Source organism: Arachis hypogaea, chromosome 15, assembly GCF_003086295.3.
Source record: "Arachis hypogaea cultivar Tifrunner chromosome 15, arahy.Tifrunner.gnm2.J5K5, whole genome shotgun sequence".
NCBI classification, from domain to species: domain Eukaryota; kingdom Viridiplantae; phylum Streptophyta; class Magnoliopsida; order Fabales; family Fabaceae; genus Arachis; species Arachis hypogaea.
Window position 1 is genome coordinate 36628724 of NC_092050.1, and position 19601 is coordinate 36648324.

Genomic DNA, 19601 nt, shown 5'->3' on the forward strand with positions numbered 1-19601 from the left:
CACTTCCTTTTTGACAACTTCCAAGATGGTGAGATTCAATCTTCTTTGGGGTTGATGGACAGGTCTTGCCTCCTCTTCTAAAAATATTCTGTGCTCACATACTTGAGGGTTGATGTCTACTATGTCTGCCAAGCTCCACCCAATTGCCTTCTTATGCTTCCTCAGCACATCAAGTAACTGCTCTTCTTGTTGAGAAGTAAGTTCTCTTGCAATGATAACTGGAAACCTCTGCTCATCTTCAAGATAAGCATATTTGAGATGTGGAGGGAGGGGTTTCAATTCTAACTTTTGATCATGGGCAGGCTCTGGATTATCTGGAGCTTGTGAAAATGACGAAGTGCCCTCATTATCAGTTAAGAGGGTCCCCACACTTGGACCTTGTCCAGTGTGCCTCTCTTCAAACTCTTCCTTGTGAACTTCAGCTACACTTTCATCTATGACATCACACTGAAAGATAGAACGATCTTCTGGAGGGTTGTCAATGACTCCATTCAGATTGAAGATTACTATGCGGCCATCTATTTCAAAGGAGTATGTTCCTGAAAAGGCATCCAATTTGAATTTTGATGTCTTCAGGAATGGTCTCCCAAGTAGAATTGATGATGGCTTATCTGAATCATTATGGGGCATCTCCAAGATATAAAAATCAGTGGGAAATGTAAGTCCTTTAATGTTCACCAAAACATCTTCAGCAACTCCAGCCACTGTAATAATGCTTTTATCTGCTAACACAAAACGAGCTGCCGACCTTTTTAAGGGAGGGAGCCTCAAAATATCATATATAGACAAAGGCATTATACTGACACATGCTCCTAAATCACACATGCAATCATAAATTACTACACCACCAATAGTACAGCTAACTATACAAGGACCTGGATCACTACATTTTTCAGGTAATCCTCCCATTAAAGCAGATAATAGAACTACCTAAAGGAATAGTTTCTAATTCATTAATTTTATCTTTATGGATACATAAGTCTTTTAGAAACTTTGCATATTTAGATACCTGCTGAATAACATCAAAAAGAGGAACAGTTACCTCAACCTTTTTGAATATTTCTACCATTTTGGGGTCGGGTTCCAGCTTCTTCCTGGGCTTCCTTGCAAGTTGTGAAAATGGAATTGGAGTAGTGTTCTCTGTGGTGTCTGCGCCTTTTGGTGCTTCCTCCTGTGGTTGAGCTATTTCTTCTTCAGCTATGTCCTGTATGTCCTCTTCCTCTTCAACATCTTCTATTTCTACTACCTTTTCAACTGAGGTGTGTTCTGGTGGGCTTGGTTCCTCCTGATTCCTCCCCTGCAGTATGGTTCCAGACCTTAGGGTGATGGCATTAATGCCTCCCTTTGGATTGGGTAATGGTTGAGAGGGGATTCCAGTGGAGCTTGAAGGTTGGTTACTGGAATTTTGCGTTGATCCAATCTGTGACATAAGAGCTTACAAAGTAGAGGTGAGACCATTCAGACTGGCATTAATACTATTCATGTTATTTTCCATGGTCTGTTGTCTTCGCTCAAAAGATTGTAGTAGCTCTTCATTAGGAGATAAAGAAGAATGAGTAAATTGAGATGTCTGCTGTTGATTGTTCTGTGGTCCTTGGTTTTGCCTCAGGTGAGGTGCTCTGTAAGGTTGATTCTGCTGCCTGTTGTTGTTATTATTCCACCTCTGATTTCCCTGATTATCTCTGCCTCCTCTGTTATTGTTGTCCCTCCAATTCTGGTTAGAATTATCCTGCCATCCATGGTTATTATTTCCACTTTGATTGTACCCTTGGTTGAGGTGGTCATAGAAGTTATGAGTGGATGCCACCATGTTGTCTTCTTGTTGGAGCTACGGGCATTCATCAGTGTAATGGCTATAATCAGCACAGATTCCGCAAATTCTTTGTGGGACTAGTTGTTGGTTTTGCTGTGGCGGAGGAGGTTGAGCTTGCTGAGCTTGTTGTTGATTCAATTGCATCTGCTTCAGCAAGTTGGTCATCTCACATATACTCTGAGCTAGAGCAGCAATCTCTCTGTTAGAGGATACTTCTGCAACGGCTTTTGAACGGCCTTGCTTTTGCCTGTGATTCCTAGTAGATTCAGCTAAATCACTGATCAATTGCCAAGCCTCATCAGTGGTCTTGTACTTCTTCATAGACCCATTGCTAGCACTTTCTAATGTGGTCTTATCTTGGGGCCTCATGCCCTGTGTGACATAGCTAAGCATCCTGTGGTGGGGGCATGCTTCCAGAAGATTATTGAAGCGCTCCCAGTATTCAAAGAGAGTTTCATTGTCATCCTGAACAATTGTGGAAATATCCTTCCTCAGTTTATCAGTAACTTCAGATGGAAAGAATTTCTCCAAAAACTCCTTTCTGAGTGTATCCCAGTTGGATACATTTGTCAGAGATTGAGTGTAGTACCACTCTCTTGCTTTTCCCTCGAGAGAAAACGGGAAAGCTTTCAGTAAAATTGAAGTTTCATCAGTACCATCACGCCTGACAGTAGAACAGGCTGCCTGGAAATCTCTCAAGTGCTTGATAGGCTCTTGAGCAGGTAGGCCATGAAACTTGGGCATCAAGTTTAGCAGTACGGTCTTTATTTCAAAATCTGTAGCCACCGCTGGATGATGCGCTTGAAATGGTTGCATTGTAAAATCAGGGGCTCCTTCCTCCTGGATGGTAACTCTCCTAGCTGCCATGTCTTCTGCACGTAAAACAACCGAATCAGTAGAACGGGGGCTGGTTTCTTCCTCAAGTTCACTCTCAGATCCGCCCTCAGAGCAGACTAACCGACGCTGTTCTCGCCTTATTCGTGAAATAGTCCTTTCAATTTTAGGATCGAATATTAGCAAGCGCGGATCAGGAAGTGAACGCGTCATTTGACGGAAGAAACATGCAGCTCATAGTAACAAAATAAAATAAAATGCAAATAAATAAATTCTAATTAATAACTTTAGCACTCTATTGCAACTCCCCGGCAACGGCGCCAAAAATTGATGAGGGGCAGCAGTTGGTGAATTAAAAATTATTAAAATAGTTACGTTGCAAGTATAGTTCTTAACTCACCGAAAATCTGCCTATCAATTTAGAAATATGTCACAGAGAGTTTAAATTAAAAATTACTGGGAGTTTAAGTCCCAGGTCGTCTCCCAACGAGTTGCAGAAAAGTGTGCTATTTTATTAATCAGATGTTCCAAGAAGTTGAGTTAAGTAGAGGGAAAATTAAAAAGGGGAAATTTAAATAATATGAATGAAAGCCTTGACTGGGAGTTGATTAGATGGAATCTCTATTATTGATGGAATGATCTCAAGGTTAATTTGTAATTAATGGTTGTTCTATTTAGTTATCCTTTACTAGGTAAGGGAAAGTCAAACAAGTTGGAATGCTAGATCTATTCACGAGTTGCAACCCACTTAGTTCAAAGGGATTGGTGTTAGTGATTAGATAACAATTCAACAGTTAACCCAATTACAATTTTTCTTTCAATCTTTCCAACTCAAGAGTTCCTTTCAATCAACTCCCCATCAAGTGAGGGAACTACTCACTCATTGCAAATAATAAATCCATAACACATGAAAGGGAATTAAAAGAAGACATGATTATTGGAATGGAGAAATAAATTAAAATAGAATAAATAATCCTTGTATCAAATAATCATGAAAGTATTCAAATGACAAAATTGAACAAAGCAAAGAACATGGAAGAATAAAACCAAGTTAAGAGAACGAACTAGAATGACGAGGTCTTGATGAGGAAAAATAACTCTTCTCAATGTTCCAATGCTAAGATCAATTCCCAAAATTAAAATTCTAAAACCTAGAGAGAAAAACCTAGAGGAGGAAAAACTAACTCTAAAACTGTCAACTGTGTAGAATGAATGTTGTTGTTTGTTTCTGCATATTCTCTGGCTCTAGTCTGCTGTTCCGAGCCGAAAACTGGGTCGAAATGAGGTCCAAAATTGCCCCCAGCGAAGTCTGCAGATTATGCAGATCGCACATGTCACGCGATCGCGTCATCCCTACGGACGCGTCATTCGCGCTTTTCCTTGCCACGCGTTCGCGTCGTCCACGCTACCGCGTCGCCTGAGCTTTTCCAATCCGCGCGGCCACGTGAGCCATGCGGCCGCGTCACTGCGATTCGCTCTCCTTCGCACGGTCGCGTGAGCCATGCGACTGCGTCACTTCTCGCTGGTTATCTCCTCAAATTCTTGTGTTCCTTCCATTTTTGCTAGCTTCCTTTCCAATCTCCAACTCATTCATGCCCTATAAAGTCTGAAACACTCAACACACAGATCACGGCATCGAATGAAATAAAGGAGAATTAAAAATACATAATTAAAGTTCCTAGGAAGCAGTTTTCAAACATGTTATAAATTCAGGAAGGGATTATAATTTCATGCTAATTTAATGAATAAGTGGGTAAGGATCATGATAAAACCACACAATTAAACACAATATAAACCATAAAATAGTGGTTTATCAGCCCTTCAGCCACTCCATATCTAAAAAACACCCCACATCCCTAAATGAAGTGCAAGAATGGGCTGAAAAATACATCAACATGGAGGAAAACTCCCAATTAGGAGAAACCTCTAAAGCCGGGTTCTCCTGCCCACCTCGGGACAAGGACAAGGAGTCAAAGAAAAACGAAGGCCAACCCGCAGAGAAGCCCAAAAAATACCATAACTACATGATGCCAAGGCATCTTAGGCTAGTTCCACTAGCCTTTTTCTTTTGATTTCATTAGGTTTTATGCACTTTCTTGAGCTATAAGTAATCATTTGGGTTAGAAATTCATGTATGCCTAGATTCATTCAACCATGGTTATTTTGATGCAATTTCATGAGACTTTGGCCATAATTACTTGTGTGCTAAGAATGATGCAATCTCTCATGATGTTAGCAAGGCTTTTATGCATATATTGGTTTATGACAGGTGAAGAAATGCATGGAAGAAGGTTGAAGAATGGCCATGGAAAGGATGAAGAGGAAGCAACGTTGGTGGCCAAGTTGGACCACCAATGTTGCCTCAAACGTTGAGAGGGAAGGCAGCGCAAAATCTGCTGCATAATTCTGATACCCACGTTGGAGGAAGCGTTGGTGAGCCAACGTTAGCTCCAATGCTAAATACAAAGTACTTTCTGGAAAATTGGAAAAATGGTGGCAATGCATACGCGTGCTATACGCGCACGCGCGGATTGTGCATTTTTGACAATCCATGCGCACGCGTAAGTGACGCGCACGTGTGGATAGGCTAACGTTGGAGGGAACGTTGCCAGTCCAACGTTGAGGCCAGCGTGCGCGATCTGAGCTCCAAAATCATGATTTTGAAAAAGCGCATCGACGCGCACGCGTATGCTATGCGTACGCGTGAGCGTGAAAATTGGCATTCCATGCGCACGCGTATATGACGCACACGCGTATATGACGCGCACGCGTGGATGAATCAATGTTGGAGGGAGCGTTGTTGGTCCAACGCTGATGCCTACATCTTCGAAAACGTTTTAAAAGTTGAAGTTTGGGAATTTGCATCCACGCGCACGCGTCAGTGACGCACACGCGTGGATGAGTATTTTAGCCCCAAACGCTTATACGCATAGGCAGTGCATACGCGTGGACTGGTAAATTGCACCATCCACACGCACGCGTATGTCACGCATACGCGTGGATAAGAAAACATTGGCACTCCAACGTTGCTCAAAACATCCAAAACTCAATTTTCTCTAAAGGACGTTTGACTCAACGTTTGCCCTCAAACGTGGGCATCAGAACAATACAATTCAAGCAGATCTCTCCTCAACAGCAAGGGGATCCAATTGGAGCAACTTCAACCCATTTCAATTAAGGCCAAAAGCCCAATTCAGAGACTGAAGATCAATAGAAGAAAGTGTATAAATAGTTTAGGATTCAAGTTAGTTAAGGGGGATGACACACTGTATTGAAACTCTGCCCAATTTTCCTCTTCTGTAACTTTTCAATTCTGCAATGTATTTTCCAAATTCAATTTCCATTTTGAGAGCTATGAACAACTAAACCCCTTTCATTGGGTTAGGGAGCTTGTGTAATTCAATGGATCAATATTAGTTTTCATTCTTCCTCTTCTTTCTTTTTTCTTGATTTTACTAGAAAGCTTTCGTTCTTCATCCAATTGGATAGTTGTCTTGGGAAAGAAGCTATTCATAATTGGATCTCCTCTGAACCTTGGAAAAGGAATAAGCAGATCATGCTAGAATTGCTTTCTCACATTGGATTAGATTAGGGTTTGGATGGATATCATGACATGTAATCCTACCAACACTTTGATCTATGAATATGTGTGGTATAATCAGTAACCATACTTCATCTCTTCCCATGAGCACTTAAATCAAGGAATTGAACAATTGTTCATGCTTAGAGAGATTAGATTGCCAAGGAATTGGGATCTAATCATTTAAGATTGCCAAGGAGATCAATGAATGCATTGATTGAGGAAGAGATAAAAATAAATTTGATCCGGAGGATTATCACATCTCCTGACCCAAATGAGCTTTCCCATCTCTGATCTACCCTTTCTTTTACATTCTGTCTTTAATTTGATGCTCAATTTCCCCATTTCCATTTATTTTCTTGCAGTTTAAGCTTCTGCCCTTTAATCACTTGCAATTTAAGTTTCTGCTCTTACATTCTGCAATTTAATTTATGTTCATTTAATTTCTTGCAATTTAAGTTTCCCACCAATTTACATTCTGCAATTTCAATTTCAATCTGATTTAGCTCAACTAGAACAATTCTCTAATTAACATTGATCAACCAACCAATCCCTGTGGGATTCGACCTCACTCTACTGTGAGTTTTTACTTGACGATAATCCGGTGCACTTGCCGATAGGAAATTTGTTGCGAGACAAGTTTTCGGTGAATCATTACACCCCCTCTTCGGGTATCCTTAGTAGACGTCTACCGGGAAATATGCAACACAGAAAAAATCTCACCTCCTCGCCCAATCAAATACAAAAGGGGGGGAAGTCAGACTAAATACTGCAAATACCACCGAATCTATGGACACCCGACCAATGAATGCTACGATTTGAAGAATGTCATAGAAAAATTGGCCAGAGAAGGAAGACCAGATCGATTCCTAGCAAACAGAATAGACGAGCCAAAAAAGAGAAGGAGGGATGAAGAGGGCGGGCGAGCTAAAAGTCCTCCTCACACCCCGGAAAGACACGTTCATATGATCAATGGAGGATTCGCAGGAGGAGGAATCTCCAAATCGTCCCACAAAAAGAACCTCAAAGAAATATACCATGTCGGAGAAGGGGATAGATCACCTGACCTCCCCACTATTTCTTTCACCCAAGAAGACATCACGGGAATCGTCCGTGGGCATGATGACCCCATGGTCATTACCATCATAGTAGCCAATGCCAACCTCCACCGAACACTAGTCGACTAGGGAAGCTCCGCAAACATACTATTCAAGTCCACCTTCGACAAGCTCGGACTGCAAGAAAGGGAGCTCAGAGCATATCCCAACAGCCTATTTGGGCTAGGGGACGCTCCGATCCAACCACTCAGATACATCCCACTGCACACGACTTTCGGAAAAGGATCCCAGTCCAGAACACTGAGCATAGACTACATCATGGTTGACGTGAGCTCCGCATACAACGCCCTCATAGGACAGACAACCTTAAATCAGCTCGCTGCAGTAGTCTCTACTCCACACTTATGCATGAAGTTCCCAACTCCAGAAGGCATAACCACTGTTAAAGGAGACCAAAAACTTGCGCGACGTTTCTACAACGAAAGCCTGAACCTAAAGGGCGACCCCAGAGGCAAAGAAACTAATACCATTAAACTCGGAGGAGCCCGGGCTCACAAAGATCTTCGTTTTCAACTAGAGGGCGAGACCGAAGAGGTCCAAATCAGAGACACCAGAGATAAAATAACAAACATAGGTGCAAACATGAAGAAAGATCTAAAGAAGCCGCTAATAAAGTTCCTAAGGGATAATTCTGACCTCTTCGCATGGAAAGCCACGGACATGCCCGGCATAGATCCCGGCTTAATATGCCACAAACTAGCGGTCTATCCCAGATCTCGACCCATGCAACAAAATCGCAGAAAGCTCAACCCGGAGAGGTCACAAGTCGTGGAGGAACAGGTACAGGCCTTGCTGGAGGCCAGGTTCATAAGGGAAGTCAAGTACCCACTGTGGCTGGCCAATGTTGTACTGGTCAAAAAGCCAAACGGAAAGTGACGGATGTGTGTATACTACAACGATCTCAATAAAGCCTGCTCAAAAGATCCCTATCCCCTCCCGAATATCGGCACCCTGGTCGACGCCTTGTCAAGATACAAGTACCTCCCCTTCATGGACGCCTACTCGGGGTACAACCAGATCCCAATGCATCAACCCGACCAAGAGAATACCTCGTTTCTAACCCCGAAAGCAAACTACTGTTACGTAGTGATGCCGTTTGGACTCAAGAACGCGGAGGCCACATATCAGAGGTTGATGAACAAAGTATTCTCGGAACACATCGGGAAGTTGATGGAAGTCTATGTAGATGACATGCTAGTAAAAACCTAAAGAGAAGAAATGCTGCTACCCGACCTCGCCAAAGTATTTGGCACCATAACAAAGCACGAGATGAGACTGAATCCCACAAAGTGCACCTTCGCGGTAGAAGCCTAGAGTTTATGCTCACCCAAAGAGGGATTGAGGCAAACCCAGACAAATACCAAGCTATACTCAACATGAAAAGCCCGACCTGCGTCAAGGAGGTACAGCAGCTAAATGGAAGACTAGCAGCCCTATCTAGGTTCCTAGCCGGATTGGCTCTAAGATCTCTACCATTCTATGCAACCCTATGGAAGGGAAAGAGGTTATAATAGACCCAAGAATGCGAACAAGCCTTCCAAGACTTTAAAACATTCTTAGGGCAACCACCTATCCTGGCCTGACCTCAACAAGGAGAAGAACTGATACTATACCTCGCCATGGCAAGTCGGGCGATAGTATTAGCGCTAGTCAGAGAAGATGATAACGGACAACAGCCCATCTACTTTATCAGTAAGGCTTTACAAGGGGCTGAACTAAACTACTAAAAGATAGAAAAATTTGCCTACGCCCTCATACTTACTTTTCGACGGCTTCAACCATACTTTCAAGCTCACACCATCAAAATACGGACCAACCAACCCATGAAAAGTATCCTACAGAAAACTGACTTGGCTGGAAGAATCCTCTAGTGGGCAGTCGAACTGTCCGAAATCGACCTCAAGTACGAAGCTCGGACGGCCATCAAGTCCCAGTACCTGGCCGACTTCGTCGCAAAGTACACCGACACCCCAGGAACCCCTATTGATTGGAACCTCTATGTTGACGGCTCATCAAACAAAGCCGGGAGTAGGGCCGGTGTTATCTTGGAAAGTGACCAAGCCAACTCGAACTCTCCTTAAGGTTCAAGTTCTTCGCCTCAAATAATCAATCCGAGTATGAAGCCCTACTGGCTAATTTGAAACTGGCTAGAGAAGTCGGAGTCCAAAAGCTCACCATCTTCAGCGATTCACAAGTAGTCACCTCACAAAAAGAAGAAAACTACCAAGCAAAGGATCCCACCATGAAAAAATACCTAGACAAAACCAGAGAACAGCTCGAAAAATTCATGGGGTATGAGATCCGGCATATACCTTGGGAACAAAATGTCCGAGCCGACGCACTTTCAAAATTAGCCAGTACCAAACTAAGGGGCAATAATAGGAGCCTCATCCAAGAAACCCTACAGAACCCATCAACCTCGGAGGAAGAGAAGTTCCTAAACATATCAAACCAGGACCAGGGTGGATGACCCCCATAATCAACTACCTCAAGTCCGAAACACTCCCCACAGATAAAAAGGAGGCAAAAAGGCTCATACGAGAGGTGCAATATTACACCATAGTGCACGACGTCCTATACAGGAGAGGGATCTCAAAACCCTTCCTAAAATGCGTCCCGACTTCCGCCACAAAGGAAGTCCTGGAAAAAGCTCATAGCGGCACGTGCGGCAATCACCTCGGGCATGAGCTCTATCCAAAAGGTACTCCGAGCCGGCTTCTATTGGCCGACCTTACAGAAGGAGGGCGCCGAATTTGTCAAAACGTGCCCTCCATGCCAGAAGCACGCCAATTTTCACGCCGCCCCGCCAGAAGAACTTATCTGTGTCACCTCACCTTGGCCACTCGCAAAGTGGGGGCTTGACCTCCTCGGATCATTCCCCCAGGAATCAGGACAAGTCAAATTCCTCATCGTAGGAATAGATTACTTTACAAAGTGGATTAAGGCAGAGCTACTGGCCGCCGTCACTGCCCAAAGAAATCGGAAGTTCCTATACAGGAACATTGTCACAAGGTTTGGGGTACCATACTCCATCACCACGGACAACGGAACTCAGTTCACCGACACGGGCTTCAGGAACATGGTGGCTGATTTAAAGATAAAGCACCAGTTCACCTCAGTGGAACACCCACAAGCCAACGGATAGGCGGAAGCCGCCAACAAGGTCATATTGGCCTGATTGAAACGCCGTCTACAGGACGCAAAAGGAGCCTGGGCTGAAGAGCTCCTACAAGTCCTATGGGCATACCGGACGATGTCGCACTCCACCACGGGAGAATCACCTTTCCGACTTGCTTACAGAGTAGAGGCCATGATCCCCATAGAAGTAGACGAAATATCCCCTAAGGTGATCTTCTATAAAGATGACACCAACTCCCAAGCACAAAGGGAATAACTCGACCTGCTTCTAGAAGTCTAGGAAAGAGCTCGGATCCAAGAGGAAGCACTGAAGTGTCAAATGGCTGCGGGGTATAATCGAAAGGTAATCCAACGAAGCTTTGCTACCAACAACCTCATTCTAATCCGAAATGACATTGGAACAGGTCGGACAGGAGAAGGAAAGATGGTAGCCAATAGGAAAGGCCCGTACCAGATCACAGAAGTACTAGGAAAAGGTTACTACAAGGTGGCCGACCTCGAAGGGCAGGAGCTCCCAAGGTCATGGCATGTTTGTAACCTAAGAAGGTATTATAGCTAGAAAAAGACCTTGGGCCAAGGTGCGCTCTTTTTCCCACCAAAGGATTTTTTAATGAGGCACCAGGCCAAGACCTAAAGGCTGCCCGACTAGCAGGGTAAGCCCTCATATGTACATACTCTTATTTATATTTTGTCTTCACATTTTACTACTTAATAGAAATAAGGATTCCCTAAAAAGTTTCCTACCAAGATGCATTAATTTACGTTCAAAATAATGAAAAATTCATCGCCTGGCCAGGAAAGGTCGGCAAGGTGAAGCGACAAAACCCAAATTAATGCAAGAAGTTATAAAAGTAACCCGTATAAAGCGGCCTGACGAGGTCGGACTAAAACGGGGTTACTAAAAATAACTTAAAAAGGCACGACAGAGAAGTCGGACCAATGAAAGGATCACTGATGAGCGGATAATTTATACACTTTTTGGCATTATTTTTAGTATGTTTTTAGTATGTTTTAGTTAGTTTTTATTATGTTTTTATTAGTTTTTAAATAAAAATTACATTTCTGGACTTCACTATGAGTTTGTGTATTTTTCTGTGATTTCAGGTATTTTCTGGCTGAAATTGAGGGACCTGAGCAAAAATCTGATTCAGAGGCTGAAAAAGGACTGCAGATGCTGTTGGATTCTGACCACCCTGCACTCAAAGTGGATTTTCTAGAGCTACAGAAGCCCAATTGGTGCGCTCTCAATTGCGTTAGAAAGTAGACATCCTGGGCTTTCCAGCAATATATAATAGTCCATACTTTTTCCGAGATTTGATGACCCAAATCGTCATTTCAAGTCAGCATAGAAATTCTAGCGTCAAAACGCCAGAATTGGCATAAAAGCTGGAGTTAAACGCCCAAACTGGCACAAAAGCTGGCGTTTAACTCCAAGAAAAGTCTCTACATGTGAAAGCTTCAATGCTCAGCCCAAGCACACACCAAGTGGGCCCGGAAGTGGATTCTGCATCATTTATTCATTTCTGTAAACCCTAGGTCACTAGTTTTCTACAAATAGGACCTTTTGCTATTATATTTTACACACTTAATCATTCTTTTCATCTTGGAACTTGTATGTTCACACTTTGGGAGGCTGGCCATTCGGCCATGCCTAAACCTTTTGTTCTTATGTATTTTCAACGGTAGAGTTTCTACACACCATAGATTAAGGTGTGGAGCTCTACTATTCCTCATGAATTAATGCAAAGTACTATTGTTTTTCTATTCAATTCACGCCTACTTCTTCTCTGAGATATACACTCGTTCTTCAACCTGATGAAGGTGATGATCCGTGACACTCATCATCATTCTCACCTATGAACACGTGCCTGACAACCACCTCTGTTCTACTTGCAATAGCTTGAGTGCGTATCTCTTAGCCTCCTGATTCATGACGCATGGTTGCCTCGCCTGACAACCGAGCCTTTCATTCCATGAGATCAGAGTCTTCATGGTATAGGCTAGAATCAATTGGCAGCATTCCTGAGATCCGAAAAGTCTAAACCTTGTCTGTGGTATTCCGAGTAGGGTCTAGGAAGGGATGACTGTGACGAGCTTCAAACTCGCGATTGTTGGGCGTAGTGACAGACGCAAAAGGATCAATGAATCCTATTCCAATATGATCGATAACCAACAGCTGATTAGCCGTGCGGTGACAGCGCATTTGGACCATTTTCACTTAGAGGACGGGAGGTAGCCATTGACAACGGTGAAACCTAACATAAGCTTGCCATGGAAAGGAGTATGAATGATTGGAAGAAGGCAATAGGAAAGCAGAAGTTCAGAAGGAACAAAGCATCTTCATACGCTTATCTGAAATTCCTACTAATGAATTACATAAGTATCTCTATCTTTATTTTATGTTTTATTCATCTTTTAATTATCAATTCTCCATAACCATTTGAATCCGCCTGACTGAGATTTACAAGATGACCATAGCATGCTTCAAGCCGACAATCTCTGTGGGATCGACCTTTACTCACGTAAGGTTTATTACTTGGATGACCCAGTGCACTTGCTGGTTAGTTGTGCGGAGTTGTGACAAGGAGTTGAGATTACAATTGTGCGTACCAAGTTGTTGGCGCCATTGATGATCACAATTTCGTGCACCAATCACAAAAAGAGGAACAATACCATGCAAAGGCCAAAAAGGTTGAAAAACCTAGTGCCAAAGTGCTAAGCTAGAAAGGTAAAAAGTTCGAAAAGGACATTATTTAAAAAGCAAAAGCCTCCCAAAAGGGCTAAAAAGTCATCCAAATAAACTAAAAGAAAAAAGGTTCTGCATAAGAACACTACCTAAAAAGTTATTGGAAGTCGACTAAAAGCCCGGACAACAAGCTGCAAGGATGATATCGTCAAAACAGAAAGTCGACAACACAACCGAGAAGAGGCATGGTCCAAAAGGCAAAGGTAGAAGTTCATAAAGCGAACTGGTGCACGAAATTGTGATCCTCAAAGTTAGTCTCTTTGTATTTGTATGAAATCAAAAATACCCCAAAGAGATCATGGTGTAATGAATTGGGATCTTAATAATCCCTGGTAATGGCACGTGTGATCACAATTCCGTTTAACTAACCAGCAAGTGTACTGGGTCGTCCAAGTAATAAACCTTACGTGAGTAAGGGTCGAATCCACAGAGATTGTTGGTATGAAGCAAGCTATGGTCACCTTGTAAATCTCAGTCAGGCGGATTTAAACATGATATTTTATTAGATTAAAATAAACAATAAAAGGGATAGAGATACTTATGTAGATTCATTGGCAGGGATTTCAGATAAGCGAATGAAGATGCTTTTCGTTCCTCTGAACCTCTGCTTTCCTGCTATCTTCATCCAATCAGTCTCACTCCTTTCCATGGCTGGCTGTATGAAAGGGCATCATCGTTGTCAGTGGCTACATCCCCTCCTCTCAGTGAATCATATGCTCACGCACCCTGTCACGGCACGGCTATTCATCTGTCGGTTCTCGATCATGCTGGAATAGGATTCACCCTCCTTTTGCGTCTGTCACTAACGCCCAACACTCGCGAGTTTGAAGCTCGTCACAGTCATTCAATCATTGAATCCTACTCAGAATACCACAGACAAGGTTTAGATCTTCCGGATTCTCTTGAATGCCGCCATCATTCTAGCTTACGCCACGAAGATTCTGGTTAGGAGATCTAAGAGATACTCATTCTAGCTTAATTCATGTAGAACGGAAGTGTTTGTCAGGCACGCGTTCGTAAGGGAGAAGGATGATGAGCGTCACACATAATCATCACCTTCATCACGTTCTTGGGTGCGAATGGATATCTTAGAAGCGAAATAAGAAGAATTGAATAGAAAACAGTAGTACTTTGCATTAATCTTTGAGGAACAGCAGAGCTCCACACCTTAATCTATGGAGTGTAGAAACTCTACCGTTTGAAAATACATAAGTGAAGGTCCAGGCATGGCCGAGATGGCCAGCCCCTCTGATCTAAGAACCAGGCGTCCAAAGATGTCAAATACAATAGTAAGAGGTCCTATTTATAATAAACTAGTCACTAGGGTTTACATGAGTAAGTAATTGATGCATAAATCCACTTCCGGGGCCCACTTGGTGTGTGCTTGGGCTTGGGCTTGAGTGTTACATGTGTAGAGGTCCTTTCTGGAGTTGAACGCCAGTTTCTGTGCCAGTTTGGGCGTTCAACTCTGGTTTTGGATCCTTTTCTGGCGCTGGACGCTAGATTTGGGCAGAAGGCTGGCGTTGAATGCCAATTTACGTCGTCAATTCTTGGCCAAAGTATGGACTATTATATATTGCTGGAAAGCCCTGGATGTCTACTTTCCAGCGCAATTGGAAGCGCGCCATTTTGAGTTCTGTAGCTCCGGAAAATCCACTTTGAGTGCAGGAAGGTCAGAATCCAACAGCATCAGCAGTCCTTTTTCAACCTCTGAATCTGATTTCTGCTCAAGTCCCTCAATTTCAGCCAGAAAATACCTGAAATCACAGAAAAACACACAAACTCATAGTAAAGTCCAGAAATGTGAATTTTAACACAAAATCTATTAAAAACATCCCTAAAAGTAACTAGATCCTACTAAAAACATACTAAAAACAATGTCAAAAAGCGTATAAATTATCCGCTTATCACAACACCAAACTTAAATTGTTGCTTGTCCCCAAGCAACTGAAATCAAAATAGGATAAAAATAATAGAATATACTATAAATTCCAAACTATCAATGAAACAGAGCTTCAATCATATGAGCGGGACTTATAGCTTTTTGCCTCTTGAATAGTTTTGGCATCTCACTTTATCCATTGAGGTTCAGAATGATTGGCATCTATAGGAACTTCAGATTTCGAATAGTGTTATTGACTCTCTTAGTTCAGTATGATGATTCTTGAACACAGCTTCTTTATGAGTCTTGGCCGTGGCCCTAAGCACTTTGTTTTCCGGTATTACCACCGGATACATAAATGCCACAGACACATAATTGGGTGAACCCTTTCAGATTGTGACTCAGCTTTGCTAAAGTCCCCAATTAGAGGTGTCCAGGGTTCTTAAGCACACTCTTTTTTTTTTTTTGCTTTGGACCTTGACTTTAACCGCTCAGTCTCAAGTTTTCACTTGACACCTACACGCCACAAGCACATGGTTAGGGACAGCTTGGTTTAGCCGCTTAGACCAGGATTTTATTCCTTTAGGCCCTCCTATCCACTGATGCTCAAAGCCTTGGGATCCTTTTTATTTGCCCTTGCCTTTTGGTTTTAAGGGTTATTGGCTTTTTGCTCTTGCTTCTTGGTTTTAAGAGCTTTGGCTTTTTCTGCTTGCTTTTTCTTTTTCTTTCTATATTTTTTTTTTCGCCTATTTTTTTTCTGCAAGCTTTGTTCTTTGCTGCTTTTTCTTGCTTCAAGAATCATTTTTATGATTTTTCAGATTATCAAATAACATGTCTCCTAGTCATCATTCTTTCAAGAGCCAACATATTTAACATTCTTAAACAACAACTTCAAAAGACATATGCACTGTTCAAGCATACATTCAGAAAACAAGAAGCATTGTCACCACATCAATATAATTAAACTAAGTTCAAGGATAAATTTGAAACTCATGTACTTCTTGTTCTTTTGAATTAAAACATTTTTCATTTAAGAGAGGTGATGGATTCATAGGACATTTATAACTTTAAGACATAGTTACTAACTACTAATGATCATGTAATGAAGACACAAACATAGATAAGCACATAACATAGAAAACGAAAAACAGAGAAAGTAAGAACAAGGAATGAGTCCACCTTAGTGATGTCCTTGAGCTCTTCTATGTCTCTTCCTTGTCTTTGCTGCTCCTCCTTCATTGCTTTTAGATCTTCTCTGATTTCATGAAGGATGACGGAGTGCTCTTGATGTTCCACCCTTAGTTGCTTCCAATAATTGTGTGGAAGAAAATGTATCCCCTGAGGTATCTCAGGGATCTCTTGATTTGCAGTCAAATGTTCTACCACTGAGCTATAGACCCTTGATGGAAGCTTTTGTCTTCCCTTTCCTCTTTCTAGAGGCTTCTCTGGCCTTAGGTGCCATCAATGGTTATGGAAAAAAACAAAAAAGCTATGCTTTTACCACACCAAACTTAGAATGTTTCTCGCCCTCGAGCAAAAGAAGAAAGAATAGAAGAAGAAGAAGAAGATATGGAGTAGATGGATGGGAGTGTGTATTCGGCCATATGGGTGGGATTGGGTGAGAGAGAGATGTTGATGAATTTTGAAGGTAGTGGGTGTATGGATGTGAGTGGTAAATGGAAAACAGAAGGGATGATCATGAATGGAAAGAGAGATGATGAGGTATGTGGGGATCCTATGGGGTCCACAGATCCTGAGATGATCCTGTGGGGTCCACAGATCCTGAGATGATCCTGTGGGGTCCACAGATCCTGAGGTGTCAAGGCATTTACATCCCTGCACCAATTTAGGCATGTAAAATGCCCTTGCATACAACTCTGGGCGTTCAGCGCCAGGTTGGTGCCCATTTTGGGCGTTCAACGCCCCTTTGCTGCCATTTCTGGCGTTGAACGCCAGAACTATGCTCTGTTCTGGCGTTTGAACGCCAGACAGATGCTCTTCCAGGGTGTGATTTTTCTTCTGCTGTTTTTGATTCCGTTTTCAATTTTTATATTTATTTTGTGACTCCTCATGATCATAAACCTATAAAGACACATAACTAAGAAAAATATAGTTAGATAAATAAACATTGGGTTGCCTCCCAACAAGCGCTTCTTTAATGTCAATAGCTTGACAGTGGGCTCTCATGGAGCCTCACAGATGTGCAGAGCTTTGTTGAGACTCTCCAACACCAAACTTAGAGTTTGGATATGGGAGTTCAACACCAAACTTAGAGTTTGGTTGTGGCCTCCCAACACCAAACTTAGAGTTTGATTGTGGGGGCTCTGGTTGACTCTGCTTGGAGAGAAGCTTTTCATGCTTCCTCTCCATGGTTGCAGAGGGAGATCCTTGAGTTTTGAATACAAGGGAGTTCTCATTCCATTGAAGGACTATTTCACCTCTGTCAACATCAATCACAGCTCTTGCTGTGGCCAGGAAAGGTCTTCCTAGGATGATGGATTCATCCTCTTCCTTTCCAGTATCCAGGACTATGAAATCAGCAGGGATGTAAAGGCCCTCAACTTTTACCAATACATCTTCTACATGTCCATAAGCCTGTCTTCTTGAGCTGTCTGCCATCTCTAGTGAGATTTTAGCAGCTTGCACCCCATAGATTCCCAGTTTCTCTATTACAGAGAGGGGCATGAGGTTTATTCCTGAACCAAGGTCACACAGAGCCTTAAAGATCATGGTGCCTATGGTACAGGGTATTATGAACTTTCCAGGATCCTGTCTCTTCTGAGGCAATGTCAGTTGATCCAGATCACTTAGTTCATTGATGAACAAGGGAGGTTCAACTTCCCAAGCATCAATGCCAAATAATTTGGCATTCAGCTTCATGATTGCACCAAGAAACTTGGCAGTTTGCTCTTCAGTAACATTCTCATTCTCTTCAGAAGAGGAATATTCATCAGAGCTCATGAAGGGCATAAGGAGGTTCAATGGAATCTCTATGGTCTCTAGATGAGCCTCAGAGTCCTTTGGTTCCCTAGAGGGAAGCTCCTTATTGATCACTGGACGTCCCTGGAGGTCTTCCTCCTTGGGATTCACGTCCTCTCCTCTCCTCTCAGGTTCGGCCATGGCGCTTATGTCAATGGCCTTGCACTCTCCTTTTGGATTCTCTTCTGTATCGCTTGGGAGAGTACTAGGAGGGATTTCAGTGATCCTTTTACTCAGCTGGCCCACTTGTGCTTCCAGATTTCTAATGGAAGATCTTGTTTCATTCATGAAACTTACAGTGGCCTTAGATAGATCAGAGACTAGATTTGCTAAATTAGAAGCATTTTGTTCAGAGTTCTCTGTCTGTTGCTGAGTTGATGATGGAAAAGGCTTGCTATTGCTAAACCTGTTTCTTCCACCATTATTAAAGCCTTGTTGGGGCTTTTGATCCTTCCATGAGAAATTTGGATGATTTCTCCATGTTGAGTTATAGGTGTTTCCATAAGGTTCACCTAAGTAATTTACCTCTGCTATTGCAGGGTTCTCAGGATCATAAGCTTCTTCTTCAGAAGATGCCTCTTGAGTACTGTTGGATGCAGCTTGCATTCCATGCAGACTCTGAGAAATCATATTGACTTGCTGAGTCAATATTTTATTCTGAGCCAATATGGCATTCAGAGTATCAACTTCAAGAACTCCCTTCTTCATAGGCGTCCCATTATTCACAGGATTCCTTTCAGAAGTGTACATGAACTGGTTATTAGCAACCATGTCAATGAGTTCTTGAGCTTCTGCAGGCGTTTTCTTTAGGTGAATGGATCCACCTGCAGAAGTGTCCAGTGACATCTTTGATAGCTCAGATAAACCATCATAGAATATATCCAGGATGGTCCATTCTGAAAGCATGTCAGAAGGACACTTTTTGGTCAACTGTTTGTATCTTTCCCAAGCTTCATAGAGGGATTCACCTTCTTTCTGTCTGAAGGTTTGAACATCAGCTCTAAGCTTGCTCAGCTTTTGAGGAGGAAAGTACTTGGCTAAGAAAGCCGTGACCAGCTTATCCCAAGAGTTCAGGCTATCTTTGGGTTGAGAATCCAACCATAATCTAGCTCTGTCTCTTACAGCAAAAGGGAAAAGCATGAGCCTGTAGACTTCAGGATCTATTCCATTAGTCTTAACAGTATCACATATCTGCAAGAATTCAGTTAAGAACTGAAAAGGATCTTCAGATGGAAGTCCATGAAACTTGCAGTTCTACTGCATTAGAGAAACTAATTCAGGTTTCAGCTCAAAGTTGTTTGCTCCAATGGCAGGAATGGAGATGCTTCTTCCATGTAAATTGGAATTAGGTGCAGTGAAGTCACCAAGCATCTTCCTTACATTATTATTATTTTTGGCTGCCATCTCCTCTGCCTGTTCGAAAATTTCTGAAAGGTTATCTCTGGATTGTTGTATTTTAGCTTCTCTTAATTTTCTCTTCAGAGTCCTTTCAGGTTCTGGATCTGCTTCCA

General features: G+C 42.4%; 2 non-coding genes across 2 annotated transcripts; both read left to right on the top strand.

Annotated features, from left to right (window-relative positions):
* The first annotated feature begins 2204 nt into the window (after positions 1-2204).
* Positions 2205-2311, top strand: LOC112752135 (small nucleolar RNA R71). Its single transcript, XR_003176578.1, has one exon. It is a non-coding gene; the product is annotated as a small nucleolar RNA R71 (small nucleolar RNA).
* Positions 2312-18990: 16679 nt separating this feature from the next.
* On the top strand, positions 18991-19098 carry LOC112752459 (small nucleolar RNA R71). Its single transcript, XR_003176895.1, has one exon. It is a non-coding gene; the product is annotated as a small nucleolar RNA R71 (small nucleolar RNA).
* Positions 19099-19601: the final 503 nt, after the last annotated feature.